At 47.0% G+C, this 21,787-nt stretch overlaps 1 protein-coding gene across 3 annotated transcripts in view; it reads left to right on the forward strand.

The window, feature by feature from the left end:
- The window catches only part of AVPI1 (arginine vasopressin induced 1), a 272,407-nt gene that overhangs the window by 46,692 nt on the left and 203,928 nt on the right, over positions 1-21,787 (forward strand). Inside the window, exon 1 of one of the 3 annotated variants that reach the window (XM_069611561.1) lies at positions 1,817-2,163. The exons of 1 other annotated variant lie outside the window; for it this stretch is intronic. The gene's annotated coding sequence lies outside the window, so the exon portion shown is untranslated. Of the gene's footprint in view, positions 1-1,816; positions 2,164-21,787 lie in introns of those variants that run through there. One more of the 3 variants, XM_069611563.1, reaches the window with a different exon arrangement.

A 21,787-nucleotide genomic window follows, 5' to 3' on the forward strand; every position in this document is an offset into this window, starting at 1 on the left:
GAACTGTAACCAGGAATGTGTCCCACTTCCGACGAACCCTACCGACACTATGGGAAGAGATGAAAGCAAACTCTAGCCCCACGGGAGCTTGCCCTGCACAGGGGAACAGCCCACTAGCAAGCAAAGGTCAAGACGAAGATCTCACTCAAGGGTGCCCAGAAACAAGAAAAGAGGAGAAGGGTCCAACCAAGTATCAGACCCCACAACGAGAGCGAGAAGAGAAGGGTCCAACCAGGTCTCAGACCCCACAATGAGAGCGAAGAGAGCACTACCCACTCCGAAAACTATTTGTACCGTCAACCAGGCTGCAAGGCTATGTACTGAACGGCATCTACACCCGCGAGGGAAACTGAGAGTCTAAGACCAGTCCGGGCGGAAGCAGCCCCAGTTCATATATATATATCTGTTGCCTGTTTTGTTTATCCAAAGTTGGAAAGGGATGTGACGTTTACGTGACTCCTGTCACGTGGGCAAGGAAATAAATATGCAGGGCAAAGCCTGTGAAGGGCAGTTCCTGCTACAGTCCCAGATCGAAGGTGTCCCGTGTCTTTTGCTCTGCGCTGCTCACTCCCGCAGTGTTCCGCCCGGCCCCTAGGCCAGACATCAGACAGACCAACACCAAGATGCCGGTGTGCTTCCCTGAACCACACCCAGGTAGCCCCAGTCGACCCTAAGGTGGCCAACTTTGTAAGATACTTTGGTGGAACACAAGGCGGTGATGACGTCACAGCGTCATTCACCTGGCAGAATCAATGCATTGCACCCGCTGACATAGGCCTGTCACGTCAGCAGCTTCGGGTGCAATGCAATGCAATAGGGCTCTTCACAGATTAGCTGACACTTGCCAGCCACTGTTGTTCCCATTTGTGCGAAATGTAGGTATATGACCGCATAGCTCTCAACTCACACGCTTTTGACGGGTGTCATCTGCCTTGTAAAGGGCTGACTCACCCGCCCAGCCTCCTGCACGCCCATTCATTCCAATGGGCATCTCACCCGCCAAAAACAAAATCGGGTGATTTCACCCGCCTTTGCGACACAAATGGTTGAGAGCTATGTGATCCCCCCACGGGATGGGTCATATACATACATTTCCCACGAATGGGAATAACAGTGGCTGGCAAGTGGCAACTAGTCTGTGAGACAGCGCCCCACCTCAGAATGCCTAATTGTGAATCCTGACTTGTTGTGTTCGAACAGAGCAAATCGAGATAACCCGTGTCCCACAGAGCCACTCGGCAAACTGCGGGACACAGGCCCCAATTACAGGACAATCCCGCAAATTACGGGACAGTTGACCACCCTAGTCGACCCACTATTTGTTCACCCAAACACACTCTCTTCATCAATTAAAATTAAATTCCCCTTCTAATTAGTTCTCTAAATTCGTCTGTTTTATTACCCCACGTTGATCAGTTAAGCACCACAAATCAGTGTCCCATCCACTGTTCATTTATTGACCTCCATACCTGCCACGTTGAATAGATGAAAATGATGCTAAAAGTAAAAATTATTTTCCTCTACCCCCTCTCCATCTGGTGTCTTGCACGAGCCTCTGGCTTCGACAGGAACTTCCCCGGTATCCCTTGGAAAATGCAAATTTAAATCTCAGCCACCTAAAAGCGCGCACATTCCGGTTACAAGTGCCGCATCCTTCCCAGTCGCGCTCACGGAGAAGAGCAAGATGACGCACATTCTGACTGTGCTTGCAGCCAGAGCTTTCCCGGTTCCCGCTCAAGAAGAGGGAAACGATGACGTCGGATGCTACGCGCACAATAGGGATGGGATGTGTCCAAAGTCACGTGAAGAAGAAAAGTAGGCGGGGCGTTGCTATGGTCCGTTTCTCTGATGTGCATTTCCACCCCTCACATGTGTCACATCACAAGGTTGCCCTAGACGCAGATGTGAAGAGTTTAGCTTGCTTGTCAAGTGACGCGTAGCAGTGGTAGGTCCTTTCCTCTAAAGCGAACTGGCTCCTCTCTGGCTGCTGGAGGCTGGACTTGCCTGAGCTGTCAGTGCCATCCTGGCTGTAGCTGGGTTTTTTGGGTGTGTCAGGAGAGGAAGGTGTACCTGGACCACTGGTCTAGCTCGTACTTACCGCCTGTTGCGTCAGCAAATCGTTGAATCAAGGAGACGCTAGCCGACAACATACAGTGGCTGCAGGTGAGTAGTGGGTCAGACAGATCAGTGACTCGGGCAGGGGGAGGGGGGAGGGGTGGCGCAGGTTATCGTATTTGCCAGTGGATTTGTACAGGCCAGGTCAGAGCTGTTCTGCGCACTCTGCTGCGACGTATTCCCGCCCATCTGCAGACAGTCCGTCTCTCCTCTGCGGTCCTGTGTGGAGCACTGATGTACTCCAGTGACGGCTGTCACCCGGTGTACTTAGGTCTAAAAATAATGAGCCGTTCTCAGCATGTCTTACTTTTATTAGCAGATTTTGTAATTGCCAGTGGTGTTCTTTTCATAATGTAATGTTCAGTTATGATTGCATCATTGGGTTGGCAGCAGGGACTGGCGTTAAGGCAATGTTTCTCCAGGTGATACTCCTTTGTAAACGTTGAACCATTAACCTTTCCCAAACCCTGGATCTTGTTGTTCCTCTGAGAAGCGATAACTTTTGCGACCTTCTTCAAAACTTGTTACCTTTTATTCGGATCCTATTGTTGCTATTTTTCTGATCAAATACTACCAGATGTATAGGGTGTAAAGTGTGACCCTCCCATGTATATTACCCCTTTAAGGGGATGTGCCTCCCACGTGTATTGCCCTTTTGAGGAGCCCCTGCAGGCACGTGCAAGAGAACGGCTGCAGACTCCGTCTCTCATTGTGAGCCTGGAGGCCTACACCATGTGATTATGGTCCTGCGGCCCTGGCCTGCAGGGCCCATGCGCCATGCCTTGTGACCACGGACCTGCAGGTCCTTGCTGGTCTGGGCCCTGGGTCCCGTCCAGACACCCACCATCCAGGATGATACCTTTGTCCACGGTACTCCGGCACCCAGGCTGTACGCCACAGCCTCTCAGGGCCCTGCCCTGCAACAACCAATAAGTCTGGGTGACCCCGGCATATCAGCATGGTGCTGGGCCCCCCAGCACCAGTGAGGCCAGCCGCGTGACCACTGCCGGCCCTACAACAATGGCGATGAGTGAGGAGAGCCCCGTGATGCCTCTGCTCCGTCCCTGTCCCTGGGTGGGAAGAGTAGGGGCAAGGGAGGAGGAGCAGCAGGCCAGCACCACAGCGAAGTGCTGGATGCCCCTACATGACTTCGCCCCGGCCATCTGTAAAGAGGGTGCTAGTGCGCCTGGGATCGGAGCATGCCTGCAAACCCTGCCGCAACTGACCCCCCCCCCCAAGGAGAAGAGTTGTGCTGCCCCCCAGGAGAAAACAAATGAGGCAGCTGCTGCCACAAAGAGTGGTGCTGTACACCCCCACCCCCCAGAGAAGAGAAGGGGCAGCCGATGAGTGGAGGAGCCCTGCCTGTGATTCTCCCTTCGGCAACAAGGGTGCTCATTTCAGCGAGGGAGCCAGCCTGCAGCATCTGCCGCGGTGAAAGGAGGAAAATGGTGAGGCTGCGAAAAAGCAACCGCCCGCTGGGGAGGAGAGTCAAGCCAGGAGAGGATCCAGCCTGCATCTCCCTGCAGGGTCTGCCCAGAGAAGAACATGCGCGGCCGTGTCGAGCACCATATGCCCCCCAGGAGAAACCCGCCGACATAACTCGTGTCAGCCATCAAGGTTCTGGGCTGCTGGATTATTGTGCTCCAGTCCGCGAAGGACAGGAGGTGGGTGCCCCTGCAAGCGGCAGCACTATCCTGTGTTGTGCCGCCGCCAGAGCCCCCCACTGTGATCCCGGACCCTGCAGCAATGAAATCGGACCCTGCAGCAGTGAAATTGAGCAAGTGCTCCTGTCTGGAGCATTGCTACGGTGCTCCAGTCGGAGCACAATAAAGAGAATAAATAAGGCGGCCCCCAACAAGGATCCTGGGCCCGGCGGTGGAATGGAGAAAGTGCTCCCGTCGTGAGCAAGTAAGTGCTACTGAGGGAAAAAAAAGAAGTGCACTCCATGCCGACACTCGTGCCTGGGCCAGGAGGCGGTGATAAAGAAATGCATGCTCCATGCCACAGCTATATAAAGGAAGCAGATGGCCCTAGCCTGGGTCCCGAAAAGGAAAATCCCCAACAAAGATCCCGGGCCGCCCGGTGGTGATAAAGGATGCAGCTTGGTGTCAGAGTTCTTTAAAAAGGAAAGGCTCCCCAAATGATCGCGTGCAGAAGAAGGTACTCCATTGCAACGCAAGGCAAAGAATGTGCTCTGACCATCAGAATGGGGATGTCTGACCTGGGGGCCTACCAGGATTGAAACTGACATGGCAGGGAAGAAGGAAACCAAAGGACTCTCTCGCACCTAAAACACGCATGTATCACCAAGTAGAGTGTTCCAGCAGCGCCGATGTGGACCTGCCACCCTTGTGCTCTTCCAAGCTATGAGTATCCTGCACCCTGTCCGGTGCACATCACACTAGCGTCACCATGCCGGGGACGCTGCATGCACAGGACTATTCAAGTTGAAGACCCTCATGCTCTGGACAAGAATCGCTCTGCACTGCCAGGCAACCTAAGAAACTGAATCCCACTGGGCCCCGGTAACACCACAGGCACCCTGGCCAACCCAGCAATGAGCATCACCCTGTCACCAGTGTCACCCTAATACTGGTGCGCAATCCCACCTGGAGGTGTGGAAAGACAGAGGTCTGCCTCCTGCTGCCGTGGAGAGAACTACCCAGCATGTGGCCCCATCATCCTGCTAATTCAGTCCGCCTGCCTGTCCTGTAAGTGGCCTCAACACTGTGCCACTACAGTCACCATGCCTGCCCTACAGGTGGCCCCAACATCATGCCACAAAGGTTCTTTGACCGCCATACCATCCAAGGTCCAGGCCAATGTGGGCTTGGAGGAGATTCCTGCCGGCCCCCTGAGCTTAGCCAACAACTTGTGTCTGACCAACATACACATGCGGCCCTGACACCTGCCAATGTCGCGTCGGGCAAAGTAAGGGTTGCAGCTCCTCAGGAGTGCTTGTGCGCCCTCCTGTGCCCTTGGAGAGAGTGGCATTCCTGGCTGGGGGGAACATGGTCAAAAAGGAGGGTGAGTGATGTCCTGTCACCCCATGCCCTGTCAGCAACTCATGGAGCAGCCTGGATGCCCTGCGATCTGCGTCTCCCTGCCCTGCCCCGAGTATCAAGGGACTATGCAGATGTGGCCCCTTGTACCTGCCAGGTGCGGCTTTGCCGGCCGTGAACTGTACCATCAATGGACCTGGACCCGGGGAAGTGGCTCCTGAACGGACACAGATGGAAAGTGAACTGGTCCCATGCAGTCCTGCAATTGCTTAAAGAGGACTCAATATACATGTGTTTTGAAGCTCTGAACCTGCATATTAGCTACATGCTTAAAGTGGTCTCAGTAAAGAACAGTGATGTGAAGCTGTGATCCTGCAGTTGGTAGGTGTGCATATAGTGCCAGCCGCCAGCAGTGGCGTCTTTTTCAGTGGTTGCAGCTTCAAACCCCAGGTTAATAAAGGGTTTTGTAAACTGTGGTAGAACTGCCTACATTCCACTGGCAGTTGACCGACCACGTCTGTCACCTGCTGAGTATGTTTAGAATGTGTTAGTACCTACTATCTGAGTAGCCATTTATGTGTCAGTGGCATATCCTACTATCTGTCTACCCCACAATTCCCAAGTGATAAGTGTTGTTCTGTAATGGGGGTTGAGGGAATCATGTATGTCTCAGCAAGGTTTGTTTTGTTCCTTATGAAAAGGAGGAATGTAATGTTGACCCTCCCATGTGTATTACTTACCCCTTTAAGGGGATGTGTCCCTCATATGTGTATTGTCCTTTTAAGATGGGCCATGACTCTGTCATGGCCCAAGCTAATGAAAGCTGCCCCTGCAGGCACGTGCAAGAGCACAGAGTTCGACTCCAACTATGGAACTCCTGTTGTCTCTGTCTCTCATTGTGGGTCTGCAGGCCTACACCATGTGATCATGGCCCTGCAGCCCTGGCCTGCAGACACCACGCTGTGTGACCACGGCCCTACAGGTCCTTGCTGGTCTGGGTGAGGTTATCAGGTGGTGGTGTGTCACGGCTTGCCTGTTGATCAGGGGCACATAGTGTCTTGTGTCTTTCTGTCTTTCTGGTTCCTTGGGCCTGTTGTACTTCTGGGGGGTTTTTGGATGGGGAAGTTTTTTCGGGGTCTCTCTTCTTCCCGTCCTTGTACTTGTAGGGGCCTTCCCCCTTGGGATCTCCCTTTTTGTCTTGATGTTCTTTCGTGGCTGCTTTTTGTGCTCCTTTCTGATTTTTGTCATAGAGCTCCTTACTCTGACTGTTTTACTGATCGCTTTAACGTCTACCCATTGGCTGGGGGAGATTGGGGCTCTGTTGTGTCGCCCCTGCCCCCTTTCCTGCGGGTTCTCCCGGACTCTGGTTTGGCGGTGTGTTCTGGAGTTCCTGCCTAGGGTTGTGTCTCGGTTTCGCACCTTTCACTATCTGGTTGTCCCTGTGTTTTCGGGATCCACAGTCGTGGGAAGGGGTGGCTTGGCCTGCCATTGATGTGCAGCGGCGGCTTTTGGTGTATTTGGCTCGGACCGCTCTTATCCAGCAGTCCGATAGTCACTTGGTTGCTTTTGGCCCCGCTGTTGCTGATCGAAAGGCCTCTGTGGTTTCCATTAGCCGGTGGATCCGTGTTGTTGTCTCCATGGCTTATGTGGTTTTCTGGCCGGCCTGTGCCTGCCCACGCAGGGTCGCTGTGCCAAGGGTTTGGCTGCTTCTTTGGTGGATGCTAGGGGATTTTCTCTGCAGGAGATTTGTGGGGCGGCCATCTGGGTGGATCTGAGCACTTTTCGTCACCCTCTGTCAGTTGAATGTTTCCCACTCTGGGGATGGTTCCTTAGGGGTTGGGGTTTTGTTTGTTGGGGTGTGGGTTTGGGGTTCTTAATGGTCTGAGTTTTTGTTCTGCACTTTTCTGGCTCTGTCTCTCATTGGGACCTCTCCTCATTGCTGCTATGGTATGGTTCATGAGGTAAGTACTGGGACGAGGAAGAGTGGATGTGGAGGTAATGCTCTGATTACTTACTGGTAATCTTCATTACTCCTAGTCCTGCGGGGAAGGTCACATGTGCCACCTTGGATATGTTAAACTGGATGGGGAGTTACAGGAAATATAAAAAAAATAGAAGAAGGTCCTGTGTCGGAGGCAGGGGCCTCATGAGGTATGTACTGTGACAAGGAAGAGTAGGACTAGGAGTAATGAAGATTATCCATAAGTAATTAAGAGCATTGCCCCTTCTTTGTCATCGTAAGTATACTCATGAGGATGTACATACTGGTGGAGCTATGCAGGAATTAACTCCCAGAGCCGTAGCTGATGGTAAACCCAGTGGAGAAACTACTCCTGGACACAGCCACTATATGATTACAGAACAGCATTTAAAGAAGCGCTGTGTCTGGAGAACATGTGCTTGATGAACATGTTGAGGGTGCAGCAGAGGGAGCTGGGCGGGGGGGGGGGGGTTCAAGTGGCCATCCTGCAAAAGTGCAGAGGGGCATTCCCATGAAGCCCCCATCCCTCCAGTACAAATGCCTTGGATCGGGGCGATATGCTACACGCTGTAGGTCATGGATATGGTCCAATCAACCCACCTGCTCAACGGGAAGGGTTTCTTTCAAACTGGGAGATGAAGACTATAAAGAGGGCCATTCTTCTAGGGAAATCCTGTACTCTTCCCACATCAATGGAAAGTATAGAAAAGGTCCCTGCCAATAAATACCATAATAATAATAAAGAGTACAAGGTGCAGAAGGATAGCCTCTTGGTGCTGATGGAAGTCTGATGTTCTCAGAACCAGACCTTCTGGAAGGAAGTAGAGTATGGATTACAGATAGGGCACCAAGCCTTCTGGCCAAAGTCACCATGCGCAAAACCTTAGGATGTCAAGGGCATAGTCTAGAGCTTCGAAAGAGGGTTTATGCAGTGCTCTGAAGACCAGCGGTAAGTCCCCAGAAGGGAATAGAGACCTAATCCTATGGAGAACAAAGACCTTAAGGAGCCTGATGGCATAGTGCTCCAGCACTTAATGTTATTCCACTTCTCCTGGCCAACCTGTATAGCTGCTTACTGTCCCTCAGGGTGGTGATGGAAAGTTCTGACTCAAAACCTTCCTTTAAAAAGTTCTTTCTGGGGGGAAGGTCTTTCTGGGGTTGCAGCTTTGAGATGCCAAATCCTCCTTTTTTGCACTTCAGAGAGAAGGATGACCAGTGGATAGTATGGGCCTTTAAGGTGGAAGGTCCCCTTGATCCTTGTAGGACTATGGCAAAGGAGTCAGAGATCCTGGAGACCTCTCCTTTCTGACCCCCTTGCAGACAACTGCAGGGAACTGGTTTAAAGCTCTGGCCATCGCATGGGTGTTGGATGGACAAACAGTTGAGTGGAAGGGGCCCCTGAGGGGCGGTATGCATTCTTTATATTGAGGAAAGAACATCATCAGGGAAACACTATTTTTTTTTCCTCCCACTAACTAGCATTTACTCCACATATTCTACTGCTGGAGTTATGTAATTATGCCAGTCCTAGAATGTTTTGAGATAGCAGTAACATTTGTGTTTAACGCTATGATTGTGTTGGCTTCTTACATCGTCAGCAATGAATGCCCAGTAACACATAGGCCCTAACGTGATGACTGTGTTTACCCTTTATTTGTCTGGAAATGAATGCCTGGAACTTCGAACCCTGGGCCTTGTAGCAATTATGTTCTAATGCTATGATTGGGCTGGCTCTTTTTCTCCTCCCAGGTATGCACTACGCTCTCGGATCAGGTGATGTCTCTGGTAAGTTTAGTTCTTGTAAGGGACAGTGATGCAGTGTTGCTCACAACTCAAACCATAAACTAGAACAAGAATACGCAGTCATCCGCCGTAAACAAATACTCTGGACTCGGAACCCGGACCCTATTAGCACTTATGTTCTAACATTATGACTGGCTTTGCTTTTATTTCACTGGCAATGTACTATGCTCTTAAATCAGGTGAGAACTATGGCAAGGCCAGCTCTTATGTGACAACGATGAGCTGTTGCCTACAACCTAAACCATTCACTACACCTGGATTACTCGGCCATCTGCTGCACCTAAAAAATGTCAAACCGGCACAGCACAAATAGCACAGACTGGTTTTTGACACTTGACCTTTTAAGTTCATTGAGTACTCCACCACATATCTAGGAATTACTCCTAATTCCGACAGAATAGAACAGGATGGTAACCAACAAGCAATTGTCAGCTCAAGTAGACACAGGTATGGCAGACTGTAGATGTGCAATTGCTTTGCTTGGCCCAGTAAAGCACCAGGAGTGTTACCAATAGAAGGGCCACTCCCCTTTGCAGCCCTTGCCACGTCTAGACCTAAACACTCAACACTCTAAAGCATAGGGAAGCTAATAGCCTGGTACAGCATATTAGGGACACAGCCAAACTCAACATTGATTATACGAAAGTGCGAAATTGGGGACTGGCTGGATACCTGGCCCGCTTAGGTCTTATGGTATTTGATATCCTGTATATTTATTACCACTTGGACAGCTGCATGACTAATGGGAGCCGAGACTCTCCCCCCTTGTCTCTGGCAATTGAAAATGTGAACTGATTGTTCCCTTGTCTAGTGCGCTAGTCATAAAATGTAATTATGAAGAAATAGTGCCAAATGTTAATCTTGAATAGGATGTGATCTGCCGACATGTGTTTCGACCTCTGGTCGTTCTCTACAGTTGTGCTTAATATTCAGTCTTGTTAGGCCATGAATCTTATTACATGCCTTTGTTATACCTTTGCTCGTGTAACCTCTTTTATGAAATCTCTTCCTCAATAGTGTACATTCCTCTGTAAAATCTGTGTCTAAACTGCAATTCCTCAAGCCCTATAAAATATTATTGCTGCCTGAGGTAAACTTGTGACTTTTAATGTTGATGAATAACTAAGTACAAAGAAACATTATTGCAAAACATTCCCATTTAAAACATTTTTGCTTGCTTGGAAAATACTCTCATTGAGAATGGGATTTACTTTTTTACTTTTTACTCCCTAAAAAAATTATTTTACTTTCAACTTTAAAAAAGAAGGAAGTAAAATACTCCCACTTCAAAATCTTATCTGTAGCGCTGAATACGCCCCATGTAAAAATCAGTCTAGCTGAACACATAATCTCATATACAAGCTCCAACCCTTATTGAATGCAGCTACCCAAGACTATCTTCACACATACTACTGGTCTCACACAGCTTCCACGCTACTCCTAACATTAGAATGGAGCTACCCACCACAAAATTTGGTCTAGCTGCACGCATACTAAGTGCACACACTCACTACTTACCATCCTATTTTCTCCGCTGCCCAAGGGCGTCCAACCCACAGTGCATTGAGATCATATTAACGGTGAAAGGTGTTATACAAATGCCCTATAACATAACATAAGTAGGAGAAAAAAATATTGTTGGTGCAACAATGCTTTTTTTGTGTGGATGTAGGCGCAGAACCTTGAGGGACACCCTAAACGGGAGGGGAATATCAGGATTAATCCAAGGTAATCTTGTTCCCCATCAACCTGTTCAGAAGACAAATTGGGGATAAGGAAAAGGGACCAAACAGTGGAGACGCCCCCCTCCTCCTCTCCGGTGAATCCCCAGACCTGCAGCAGTAAGGTGAAAGAACGGAATTGCTTTCGGAGGCAATCATATCTATCTCTGGGCTCCCAAGCCAATTGTATATCTCCCATAAGATGCTGTTCCGTTGATGTGCCCTGAAGTTCTCCACCACCGGTATGTGAAGCCCTGATGGGCAGTAGGATGTGACAAATTGAAACCTGCCCTGCAGAGGTACAAGGATGAGTAGGGTCTAAAATGCCCACTCAGCCCTCGCATTGCTAAAAACCAAGAGTCAAAACAATTGTTAAGTAAAAACAGGCACAGGTAAGAGAGCCACCTTCTTTTGTCTTTTGTGGTAATGTGGGCTGAGGGAAGGCTATGCTCTTAAGAGGAGTGTGAATGTGATTCAGTAGTGACCCAAACAGCAAACCATAACCGGCCAAAATAAAGAGAATTCCCAATAAAGGTTCTTTTAAAAATACTTAATTTTTAAATAAAACACACTATCTGCAAAATAAAAAAAATAGAAAAAAACGCTACACAAAACCCACCCCTGAGGAAAGAGCAGAGGATAAGCAAAGATAGCACAATGCAGCACTGTGGGTAATGAATCAGGGTGTAAGGTAAGTGAAAACTATGATGTTCTTAGAAGGATATGTGTCTTGGATAAAAAAAAAAGGTGCAGATGTGACCGTACCAGTCTCTTCAGCTCAAATGGATAAAAGGGCAGTTATTGGTCAATAGTACCTTGTTTCGGTGCTATAGCGTTGAACCTCCGCTTCGAAAGTGGTGTGAGCGGGTCAAGCTCACTTTGAGTACGGTGGATCGTGGGTGTCCAACCGGCAAGCGGGCGTCGAGCAGGCTCAAATGAGGTAGCTCTGTGTGGTTCAAAGGCAGCTTTCAGCGGTGCAGGTGGTGGAACAGGGAGCCTTAGCAGCTCTGGACCGCCAGATGCTGTGAGACCGAATTCAGGGGCACAGGGACAGGGTGAGTCCTTTCAGGGTCTGCTCTCCCAGAGCTGAGAGATTTTGGTGCAGAATGGCAGGTTCTGGTCAACAGCAAATGTCAGCCCAATGTTCCCTGAAAGTGGGTAGGTGGCCGAGCTCTCATCTGCCTTGGACTACTCCTTCACCTCAGTGGCTGAGGCCTTTAGAACTCTCTCAAAAGAGGTTCAATTAATCATTCTCTGGTGTTGCTGAGTGAATTATAAAAAGTGGTGGGTGACCGCTTCTTCTAAAGGTAAAAGTCCACAGGTGATTGGACTGAAGCTAAACTCCCTTAGTGGTTCTGTTCTTGGAAGAAATGTACTTTGCCCTTCTGACATCACACCCAAAGTGCTTTGCTCCAGAGGAAGTGGAGGGGACAGGAAGGAGGGAGGGAGAGAGGTAGAGGGAAGCAAGCTGGTGGAAGTCTTCCTCCATTATTGCGAGCCTTTCTGACTACTCTAATCCCGCCCATTCCTTTCTCACCAGGATCGAAGGCCTCTAGAAATGCAGCACCCTGGTGTTAAGCTACTCCCTTTGAATGGGTGTGCTCCTTTGATGCCTGGGCCCAGGGCAGCTGTCTCTGCCGGAGGCTGTTACCTACCCTCATAAAGAGATCAGAGGCATGGCCATTCAGGTTCCTGTCCTGTCATTTGGCAGGCTCAGTATGTTTGGCCCGAATACATATTACCTTCCATAGCTTGAGCTGGCTCACAGGATCCAACACATGTGCAATATTAAATTGAATGGGGCTGCAACGATTGTAAGTAGTGCCATGCGCCATGCCTTAACCCAGGCATAGCTTTATTTTAGAGTTTACCCAGCCATCATCGTGGGTTACTTCTGATCATCATAGTTTTAGTACAGAGGTGCCTAGTACAGAGGTGCCTATCTTAAATGTAGCCCCTATGCTGCAGAGACTTAGCAGTCACTGCAGCCGACAAGTGGGCAGTTGTAACCTCTGAACCTGCTCTGTGCCACTAGCAGAGCAGGCCCTTCAAATCAGGACACTGATGAGGCAGGTCACTGATGCACACTATGCTTTTAGTATGGAGTTTATGAAAGGGGAATCCGATCAGAAGATTACTCTATAAGCAGATTACTCTTTCAGAGATGGAATTACCTGTATCATTTTAATATTTATTATAAATCAAAAAAGCCAGGGCTTTCACTCGCAGTTTGGCCCAAATGAAAGTCTTCCACAGTCTCCGCCAGAAAATGAGGGCAAACCCCCTCTGTCGATATATAGAACATGGCCTCCGTCGTATCGTCGGTCTTGATCAGCCCAACAGAGTTTAGCAAGCAGTGTGAGAGATGTTTATCAACCATCACTATGACTGTCAGTTCCCTCCAGCGCTATGTCCTGGTTGACTCAAAGGGAGACAGAGGCTACTGAATTGACATCCTGCCAAGCGTGACACACCAGCCCACTATACTGACATGCTATGTGATGACAGCTGGGTAGGAGGATTCAGGACTGTTCCCTTTAAGAGGTTTGGGTAGTGAAACCACCAACTGCGAGACGGGTACAACTATTTGCTGATTCATATCAATGTCTCATACTCTGGGGACCAATGACTCAAGATTTATATAATCAGTTGGCACAGCAGTGCACTTGTACTTGGAGCCGCAAGATCTGCAGCTTGGATTGAAGCTTCAAGCCCTTTTCTCTCTCAGCAACACTCCTCCCACCAAGCTGTAGTGACTACTCTGAACTCCAAATTCTGACAGGAATGGAGAGTGGACTTTGCGTGGTTGATGAGCCATCCCAGTTGCATCAGGAGCGAGCAAACCTTTCTCGTATCCTGGTATGCCTGGTTGAAAGTCTTGATGTGATTCAACCAGTTGTCCAGGTATGGGTGGACCAGAATGCTTTTCTCCATGGAGAATTGATTGATTGGAATTGATCTAGCACTAAATGACCCAAAGGTTTCTATAGCGCCTATATGATGCCTAATAAGCAAAAACAAATACAAAGCAGCAAGTAGTTCCATAAATTGTTACAATAAGAGGGTATTTAAATGATCACAAAAGGTGGATAGATTATCTAGCATGACCTTTTCCGGGAGGGTATTCCAAATATGTGTAATGTGTTTTTGAAATGATCCCACTCCCCCCAAGCCTTTCTCCGCCCCACCACCTTTTTAGTGGTATGATAATCAGACATTTATCAGTTGAGCATGGATGCTGGACCAAATAATACCTTATGTGCCAGTGTGAGGACCTTAAAAATAGTATGGGGGCTCATAGAAGTCAACAACACAATCGTGGCAGTAGTGTTCTGAAGGGCTTGTAGCAGAAAATATCTAGCTGTTATTTATTCATAATAATTAAAGCATAAATTATGATGACACAATTGGATTGCGACAGAAATTACTAGATTTGTCTCCTTAAGTACAAGCTGGAAGTGCTTACAGTGGTGTCCCAGAGCTGCCATGGAGTAGTGTCGAACATAACTCAGAAGGATTTCATTTTATCCTGAGTGGGTAACTTTTTTAAATTGATTTATTCATGCACTTATTAAGCACTCTAAACCCATAGGTATCAAGGCGCTGGTTACAGAATTGGCACAGCAAGTGATACAATGTATATTCATAGACATAGTTAAGTGGCTCAGATAGGAGTGCAGTTCTGGGTGAAGAACAATGTCTTAAGCAGTTTTCAGGAGGTCCAGTAGGATTGCTCTGCTCTTAGAATAGAGTTCCAGTTCTTGGAGGCTGTGAAGAGGAAGGTCATCCCTCCGGATCTCTTTAGTCTGAAACGTGGGGTGATGAGCTGGTGAGTATGAGAGGAGCGGGTGTGTCTTGAGGACTATGCTCTTTTAGGTTTTTGGGAAAGTTACCTGGGGCAGTGTTGGAGAGGCATTTGTGGGTGGTGGCTAATGTTTTAAAGAGAATGCATTCAATGAGGGGTAGCCAGTGCACACTTCTTCCTGCGGCTGAAATGTGCTTGCACCTCGGGTTGCTTAGTGCGCCCCGAGTGCATTGTTCTGAATGACCTGGTGTTTATTGATGTTACGAATGGAAGTGCCTGCAAATAAGGCATTCGCATTGTCCAGTCTCGAGCCAGTGAGCGCACAAGCAATATTGTGGCAGCTATCGGATGATAGAAAAGGTCTGCAGGCATTGATTAGCTTAGTGGTGTGTGCAGCAGAGGATGCACTAGCGTTGACTTGCCTTGTTAGAGACAGGGTGGCATCCAAATAAACACCCAAGGTCTTCACCCGATACTGGGATGGCGATGTCATCAATGTTGAAGGATTTACGGGTTTGGTCACGATTGCTGAGTGAACTTTGCGAGCCGACCAGGAGAATTTCAGACTTGCCGTCCTTGAGGCAGAGCTGTTAGGAGGCCATACACACCTGTGTGGTTTTGCAGACTAAATGCAGGGTGTTGGAGTGAGCAGAGTAGTTTCCGGTGAGGGGAAGGAGGATCTGTGTGTCATCAGCTAAATCCTAAACATGATTGCACTATTCTGAATAAAGGAAGCTATCCAGTCTCTTAACACAAGGATAAACATTTACCACAGAAACAAACCTTTTCCAACTATATTTGATTATCTACTGTATCAAAAGTGGCTGATGGATTTAGCAATATTAACATGACAGATCCATCGGCCTCCAATAACAAGTAGATGTTCTGACATATAAAGTGGCCATTTTATTCACACGATTGCGTCTAAATCCACATTGAATTTTGACTGGCAATTTCTGTTCTATATATTATTGCAGTTTGCTCACTGCCGCCTTATACAGTATATTTAACAGAATAGGCACTTTTCAAGATTGGTCTATAATTTCAGCACTTAAAACCATCCAAGGATGTTATTTTCAGCAAAGGGGTGAAGCAAAGCTCTTTCAGGGTTCCTGGTACAACCCCCCCTTTGAACAAAAGATTAATTATGTCAGCTGTCAAAGTAGCTATTGATTGAGCACAGTCCTTGACAACTACTGAAGGACAGGGCTCTCGGGGGCAGTTGGAAGTGTTCAGAAAATTGACAATTTGAGCCATTTCATTCACGATTACAAGATGAAAGACAAATTCTTGATCATTGAAATGCCTTTTTTATCACTGCATTATTACAGTACTGAGGAGCAATAACATTCTGAGTAGACATACTTCTGTTTGCAAAATAAGTTTGCATCTCATTACACCATTTTTTTAGATGGAATTTAACTAGCCACAGGATGGACTACTATCGAGTGCCCACCTAGGGAGCCTGAACCTGGCAGAACAACACTGGCTTCAGGCTGAAGGAAGAGCCTCAGACTGGAAAAGAGCCAGGTGTGTGACAAAGCCAAGGAACCCCTAGAGAGCTAGCCTTATCGGCACATGGAATCAGAGCTCACAAAATCTACTAGCCCACTCTTATTGTGGAGTAGATTTTATGAGGAGTGAGTACCATTTTCATGGTGCTCAACTTTGCAGGAAATGAAAGTTTCCCTGTGCATCACTTGCCTTTGGATGGCAACATAATACCAAATATGAAGTGTGACTACAGTGACATGCACCATTTTAAAGGTCCTGGTAAATATTGTGTCACCCGTCACGATGGGGTGAGTGCATTTCTCTTAGGTTGAGTATGTAAACTATGCACCAAGACTGTAAATTTGTAAATATGTAATCGGTTTGTACATTTCTGTTGTATTATTCTGTTGTATTCATCGCAAGCGCCTGGATGCCCTAGGGCCAGGCGGCGCTATACAAATAATAAACTAAACTAAACTAAGGAACCTGCCCTGTAGGTCTAGTGGGATTTTTAAGAATTTGCACAGCATGTGGAAGTAAGCTGGCCAAAAGAAAGGGGAATTCTCCTGGACCTATCATAGAGATGAAGTCTTCACGGTCTTCATCTTGAAGGATATGCGTGTTACAACATGTTGACTCCCCTAAGTCTGTGATTAGCCTGAACTTTCCTCAAGGCTTCTCGACAAGGATGATAGTGGGCTACACCCAAAGGTCCTGTTCCTTTTCCTTCACTTTCCTGTGTACCAACACATGAATGAGTACTTCCTTCTCTAGAAGCTCCTGATTTCTGCACTCCAAGGCCCCATTTTTCCTAATCCCTGGACTATGGCACACGGATAACGTTAAAATCTAAAGGTATGTGGGCAAACTCGATCATTTATCCTGCCCCCAACGCACCCTGTGCCCAGGCATCTAAAACCCAGGAGCCCCATAGATGAGAGAAGTTCCTACTCTGAGACCTCCACCGGCAGTAGGACAGTGTCTGACTGAGGAAGGGCCAGATCCTTAGTTTCCTGTGGGAGTTTGAATCCTTCACCAGGAGAAGGTCTTGTGCCACTGTATCAGGAAAGGTAACAGCTGACTGGTGGGTTGGCTTTAGGCTTTGTTGCTAGTGTAGACTCCTGAAGCCTATCAAATAATCCAAAAGGAAACCAGTCCGCAAAGGTGCAGACAGTTATTTTCTTGCACCTCTGCAGAGATGGACAGAGAAACTGAAATAGTATCCTGTCTCAGAAATGTAGCCCCCTTGCAGAGAAAACTGAGATTTATTTATTTTTTTTAACATTTTTTTTTAGGGTTTTACACCGTATCTTGTACAGAAAAATCAGTATGATGGATTTAGTTGGTTACACTAATAGACATCCTCTGGCCTTGAATGGAATGGAATGGAATGGCTCAACAGTACCATTTGAGACTTGCACATTTCTGCTCGGCCTACGCACATGATCCAACGATCGCTCCCATTGGGGCTTTTCCACTACACGTAATAAAGCCTGACCCGACACTTAGTGCTCATGTTACATTCGTTCAGGATCTCAGACGATGTGGATCACCTTCTATGGTAACACTGACCTGGGAAGTGAGGGCACTGCACCTATGCCCTGAACAAAACTTGGCATAACATTTGCATAGCCATTTATGGGCTTTTACGTGGGTTCCAACCAGTTGGCTTCCTCACCATGCCACCTCATTAAACCTGTCTGCTGATGCTGCATCATCTTGCATCATGGCCACGGCTTTGCTCTGCCATGGCCCTTATACACCCACAGCTCATGCTGAAATAAAATGTTGTTTGCTTGGACAGGTTGCCTCTTTTGTGCTTTCTAGCAAAACACCCCAAGTTATTTTACACACCAGTCTTGTTGTGCCCATCATTATGAATACCCAAATGTACTAGTGTATTTAAAGTGTTATTGTGCACAAAGTTAATTCACATGCAATTGTATAACAGAAAATCAATTTAACATATTTCTTCAAACTTCCTCTTGCCAGGTGTCCTCCTCTTCCGCATCACTTTTATAGTCTGTTTCAGTTGAATAATATTAGTAATTAAAGGTAACATCTGCTCGTTGCGAATGTGAAGAGAATTCTTGTGACCGTTCTGAAGGCAGCATCAGAAGCAGAATGCAAAGGCATCAATAACTGTGGTAGTAGTGGGCAAAGCTATCCATTTGTATGAATAGGTCAGTGTAATAAAGTAGCCTCCATGACAGTTCTAGTGCATTTTTATGTATGTATATTTAATTAGCATCTTCTCCTTCTTCAAGTCGGTTACATAAGTATGTTGCGCTGGACCCACCGGTGCCCACAACCCAGGCCTCATTCCAACTTTTACCCTGGGTGGAAACTTTGGGTCAGCACAGACACTAACATTCTACATCCATGCATCTATTCTAAATCATGACATTGTTCACTCTGACTTCACTCTGTAAACACTAGAATCCCAATACAACCCATCTCCTCTCTTTTCAATACAGCACTGTGACGGATCTAGCACTATCACTGATTGTCTGGAGGGAAGCTTGCCTTACGTGGCCAGAGAAAGGCAGAAGCTATCTGACTCTGACCCTGGAGTGGCTATCTGTGGGACGAACGCTTAGGGGAGGATGAACTCCAGAGGGACAGAACAAAAGCATTAGATCAGAATACCCCTTCACCTACATCTCTTAGTAACACCATTTGCCTTTTCAACATTCTGGTATAATATATTGTAATGTAAAGGTACAATCTCCAATCATAGGCTCTAACCTGACAGTCAAAATCCCACTTGATATCCATATGCCTTTTCAGCATAACTGTATGGCTTACTGTAGTGTGGAAGAAGAAAACTCAGGTTTTTCCAGTCAATTGCCTTATATCCCCCCCTCCCCCATTTTAGTACTGAGTTGAGGAAGAGAGATGAAGTAATGAAGATTACTAGATGTGGTAAGTTAAGCCAACGCTGCGTGCTAGTCATTGTAGAAGGCTGGGAAGTTTAAAACAGCCACAGCTGGTCCTGAGTGCAGAGAGTGGCAGCTGTGGGAGAGTGGCAGAGTCAGAGGCTGTCAGTGGTTTGTGAAAATGCGATCTGTAAGCAGCAGCACAAAGGCGAGAGACGGCGAGGGAAGAGACTGTGCCGAAAGCAGCCTGCTGCCTGGTCACCGGGAACCATGGAAGGTGCCCAGAGTGAAAGAAGCTTAAGGAAAGGTGGACCGGCTGACAGGATGCACGCCTATTCCGCGGACCAGCAGTGAAGCTGAAAGGGAGATGTGAGGACTGCCAGAGCTGCCGGGTAAGCCCAATGAGAATGAACTGGTTACCGGAGTGTCTGCAAATGCTTGCCGCATCCGAATTGACAAAGTACGGGAAACCAAGAGCGAACATTATAAACACGATATGAATGAGAATTTTATGAAAGAAGGGTTGGTGACCCAATGTGTTAAGCAAGGAAGAAATACATATACGAACAATATTGAATACATATACGAACAATATTGAAAATAGGGCCCAATGTTTTAAAGGAGAAATTGACAAACATATCGATAAGACTGAAAGAGGGTTAGAAGCCCAATCAGTGAATGGAAGAACTGAAATACATATGAAGAGTGCTGAGAAGGGGTCGAGGACCCAATACTTAAAAGAGGAAAATAATATTGATGCACATTTCAAAAAGAAAGGCTCAGTGGCACAACTTTGAAGTACTGTGATGAAGTGGATAAGAGGGAGTAAAAACCCTGGCAGGTTAGTGCACCAGGCAAACAAGATAAGAAGTAAAGTCGTATTCTGGCAGGAGAGTAAACCAGGAGTGAGGAGTAAAATAATATTCTGGCAGGAGAGTAAACCAGATGAGAGACGATATATAAAGTGATATACTGGCAAGGGAGTAAACCAGGAGTGCAAATGCAAATAAACCTGACTTGCTGATATATTCATGAAAACTCACACCCCTTTTAAGGACTTAGAACAAAATCACAAAATACTGTAAGGAGTCAGACATGGTAGACAGACACATAGGTGGAGTTTTCTCACAAGTGGCCATTTATTAAATGATAAAGCGTGAGATAAATGCCTATCTTTCCCTAATCTAACAATGAGTTCCCTACCTATCAAACTAAAGATAGAGGAAAGTGAACTAATATCCAAACGTATCTGTCCCTCACACTGATGCATATAACAAAAGCATACAGGAATTATTTGGTTGTTCAAACCCCACAGAATAACATATGCATTCAAACATAAAAGTTATAAACGGAAATTTGTGTGACCAGGGTTGGATCCCCCTTTACCCTGCATCAATTCAGGAGGTTTCAAACCAAAGTTCAATTTCAGGAAAGTTCTTTTCACTCGCCAAGTTCCACTCCAGGTAAAATACACAGTTCTTTGTATCCAATATGTCCTTCACTTTCAATTCAAAAAGGTTTCTCACACTAAGACAATTGTTAAAGTTGTCACAACCTTCTGCTTGTCAAATTAAAGACTTTTTTCATAAATCAAATAGAAAGTCAATCTAAAAGTTATTTTCACTGCAAACCAATCATTTTTTATCACATCGCTTTCCTTCCTCATAAGCAACACCTTAGTCAAGATGGTTCATTAAGAAAGTTACATTTTAGTCAGGTTGATTTTACAACAGCTCATCAAAACTTCTCCTTCATATGCAACCCCTTAGTCAGGATGGTTGTACAACAGTTCATCAAAACACAGCAGTGGAATTTCAACTTCTTTTCCACCACAACCTTCCACCACATTCACAGTACGTCAAATCTTCTTCCTTGTCCACTCGCCTACCAGGACTATCCAATACTTGTCCCTTTCCTGGTGTACTCACCTGCCAGGTTAAAGCTCCTACTTCTAAAATTCGTACTCTGTGGAGAGGCTTGTTCCAAACATTCCTCCCTTAAATCCTCAATCAGGAAATATGAACCAAAAACCACTTCTGGGGTCAGTCCTTTGCAACAGAATTGGCTTACAGCTTCTTCCATAAACATGCTGTATAAAAGAACGATTCTCGCATAGTTGTATATGCCATCAGAAATGCAGGTTACAGTTCTCTCCCCTTTGGTCCTTTCTACAAGGAGAGCTTTTCTCTGCAGTTTCTGATTTCTTTCTTCACAACCTATTGGCTGTTGGCAGTGTGGTTTACAACTTATGGGACTGCTACATTCAAATTGCCTTGATGTTCCTTGGCTTTGGCATTTCAGGTTACAATGGCCCATGGTTGGATATCCCTCTTCGGGAGGATTATCTCCCCATTGTTTTATTATTGCCCTTCTTTGGCTTTGGCATTGTGGGTTATAATATTCCCTTGTTGGGGTCTCTCCTTTTAGATAAGTTGTATTATCTTTGCTCGATTATTGCCCCCTTTTGGCTTGGGCAATGCAGATTTCAATATTCTTCTATTCAGCATCTCCCTTTTGGAAGATTACATTCAGTCTGCGTTAATTTAAAGGTTTGGTATTAAATAAAATGCACAGCTGTCTACTTGGGAGTGCCTCGGGGGTCACCTTGATCAGGCCAATTCACTAGTATCTCCTTCTGACTTGCTGCTTCTGTTTCTTCCTTCGTCTGGTCCTTCCTGGCGCCTTGCAGCTCTGGTCTGCCCTTTGCTGCTCACGCTGTCTGTCAAAGGAACATACGCTGCTCCACATGCTCTCTGTTGAAAACCTCACACAGGGGCGAGATGCGGGACACCGAGAGCTTCTCTCTCCTCCAGGACAGCTATCCTCAATACCGCTTCCCGCTGCACATCCTCTGCCTCTCCCAGTTATTATGACCTCCGCCACCTTCTCTTTACAGTGTCCTGCTATTTGCATAGCGGCGGTGCCAACCTCTGCTTCCTCCTGCTGCTTCTTCCACATGGCCCGCATATGTAGGGCCTTAAAATGTC

Source organism: Ambystoma mexicanum, chromosome 8 (genome assembly GCF_040938575.1).
Source record: "Ambystoma mexicanum isolate Mex_15411 chromosome 8, UKY_AmexF1_1, whole genome shotgun sequence".
NCBI classification, from domain to species: Eukaryota; Metazoa; Chordata; class Amphibia; order Caudata; family Ambystomatidae; genus Ambystoma; species Ambystoma mexicanum.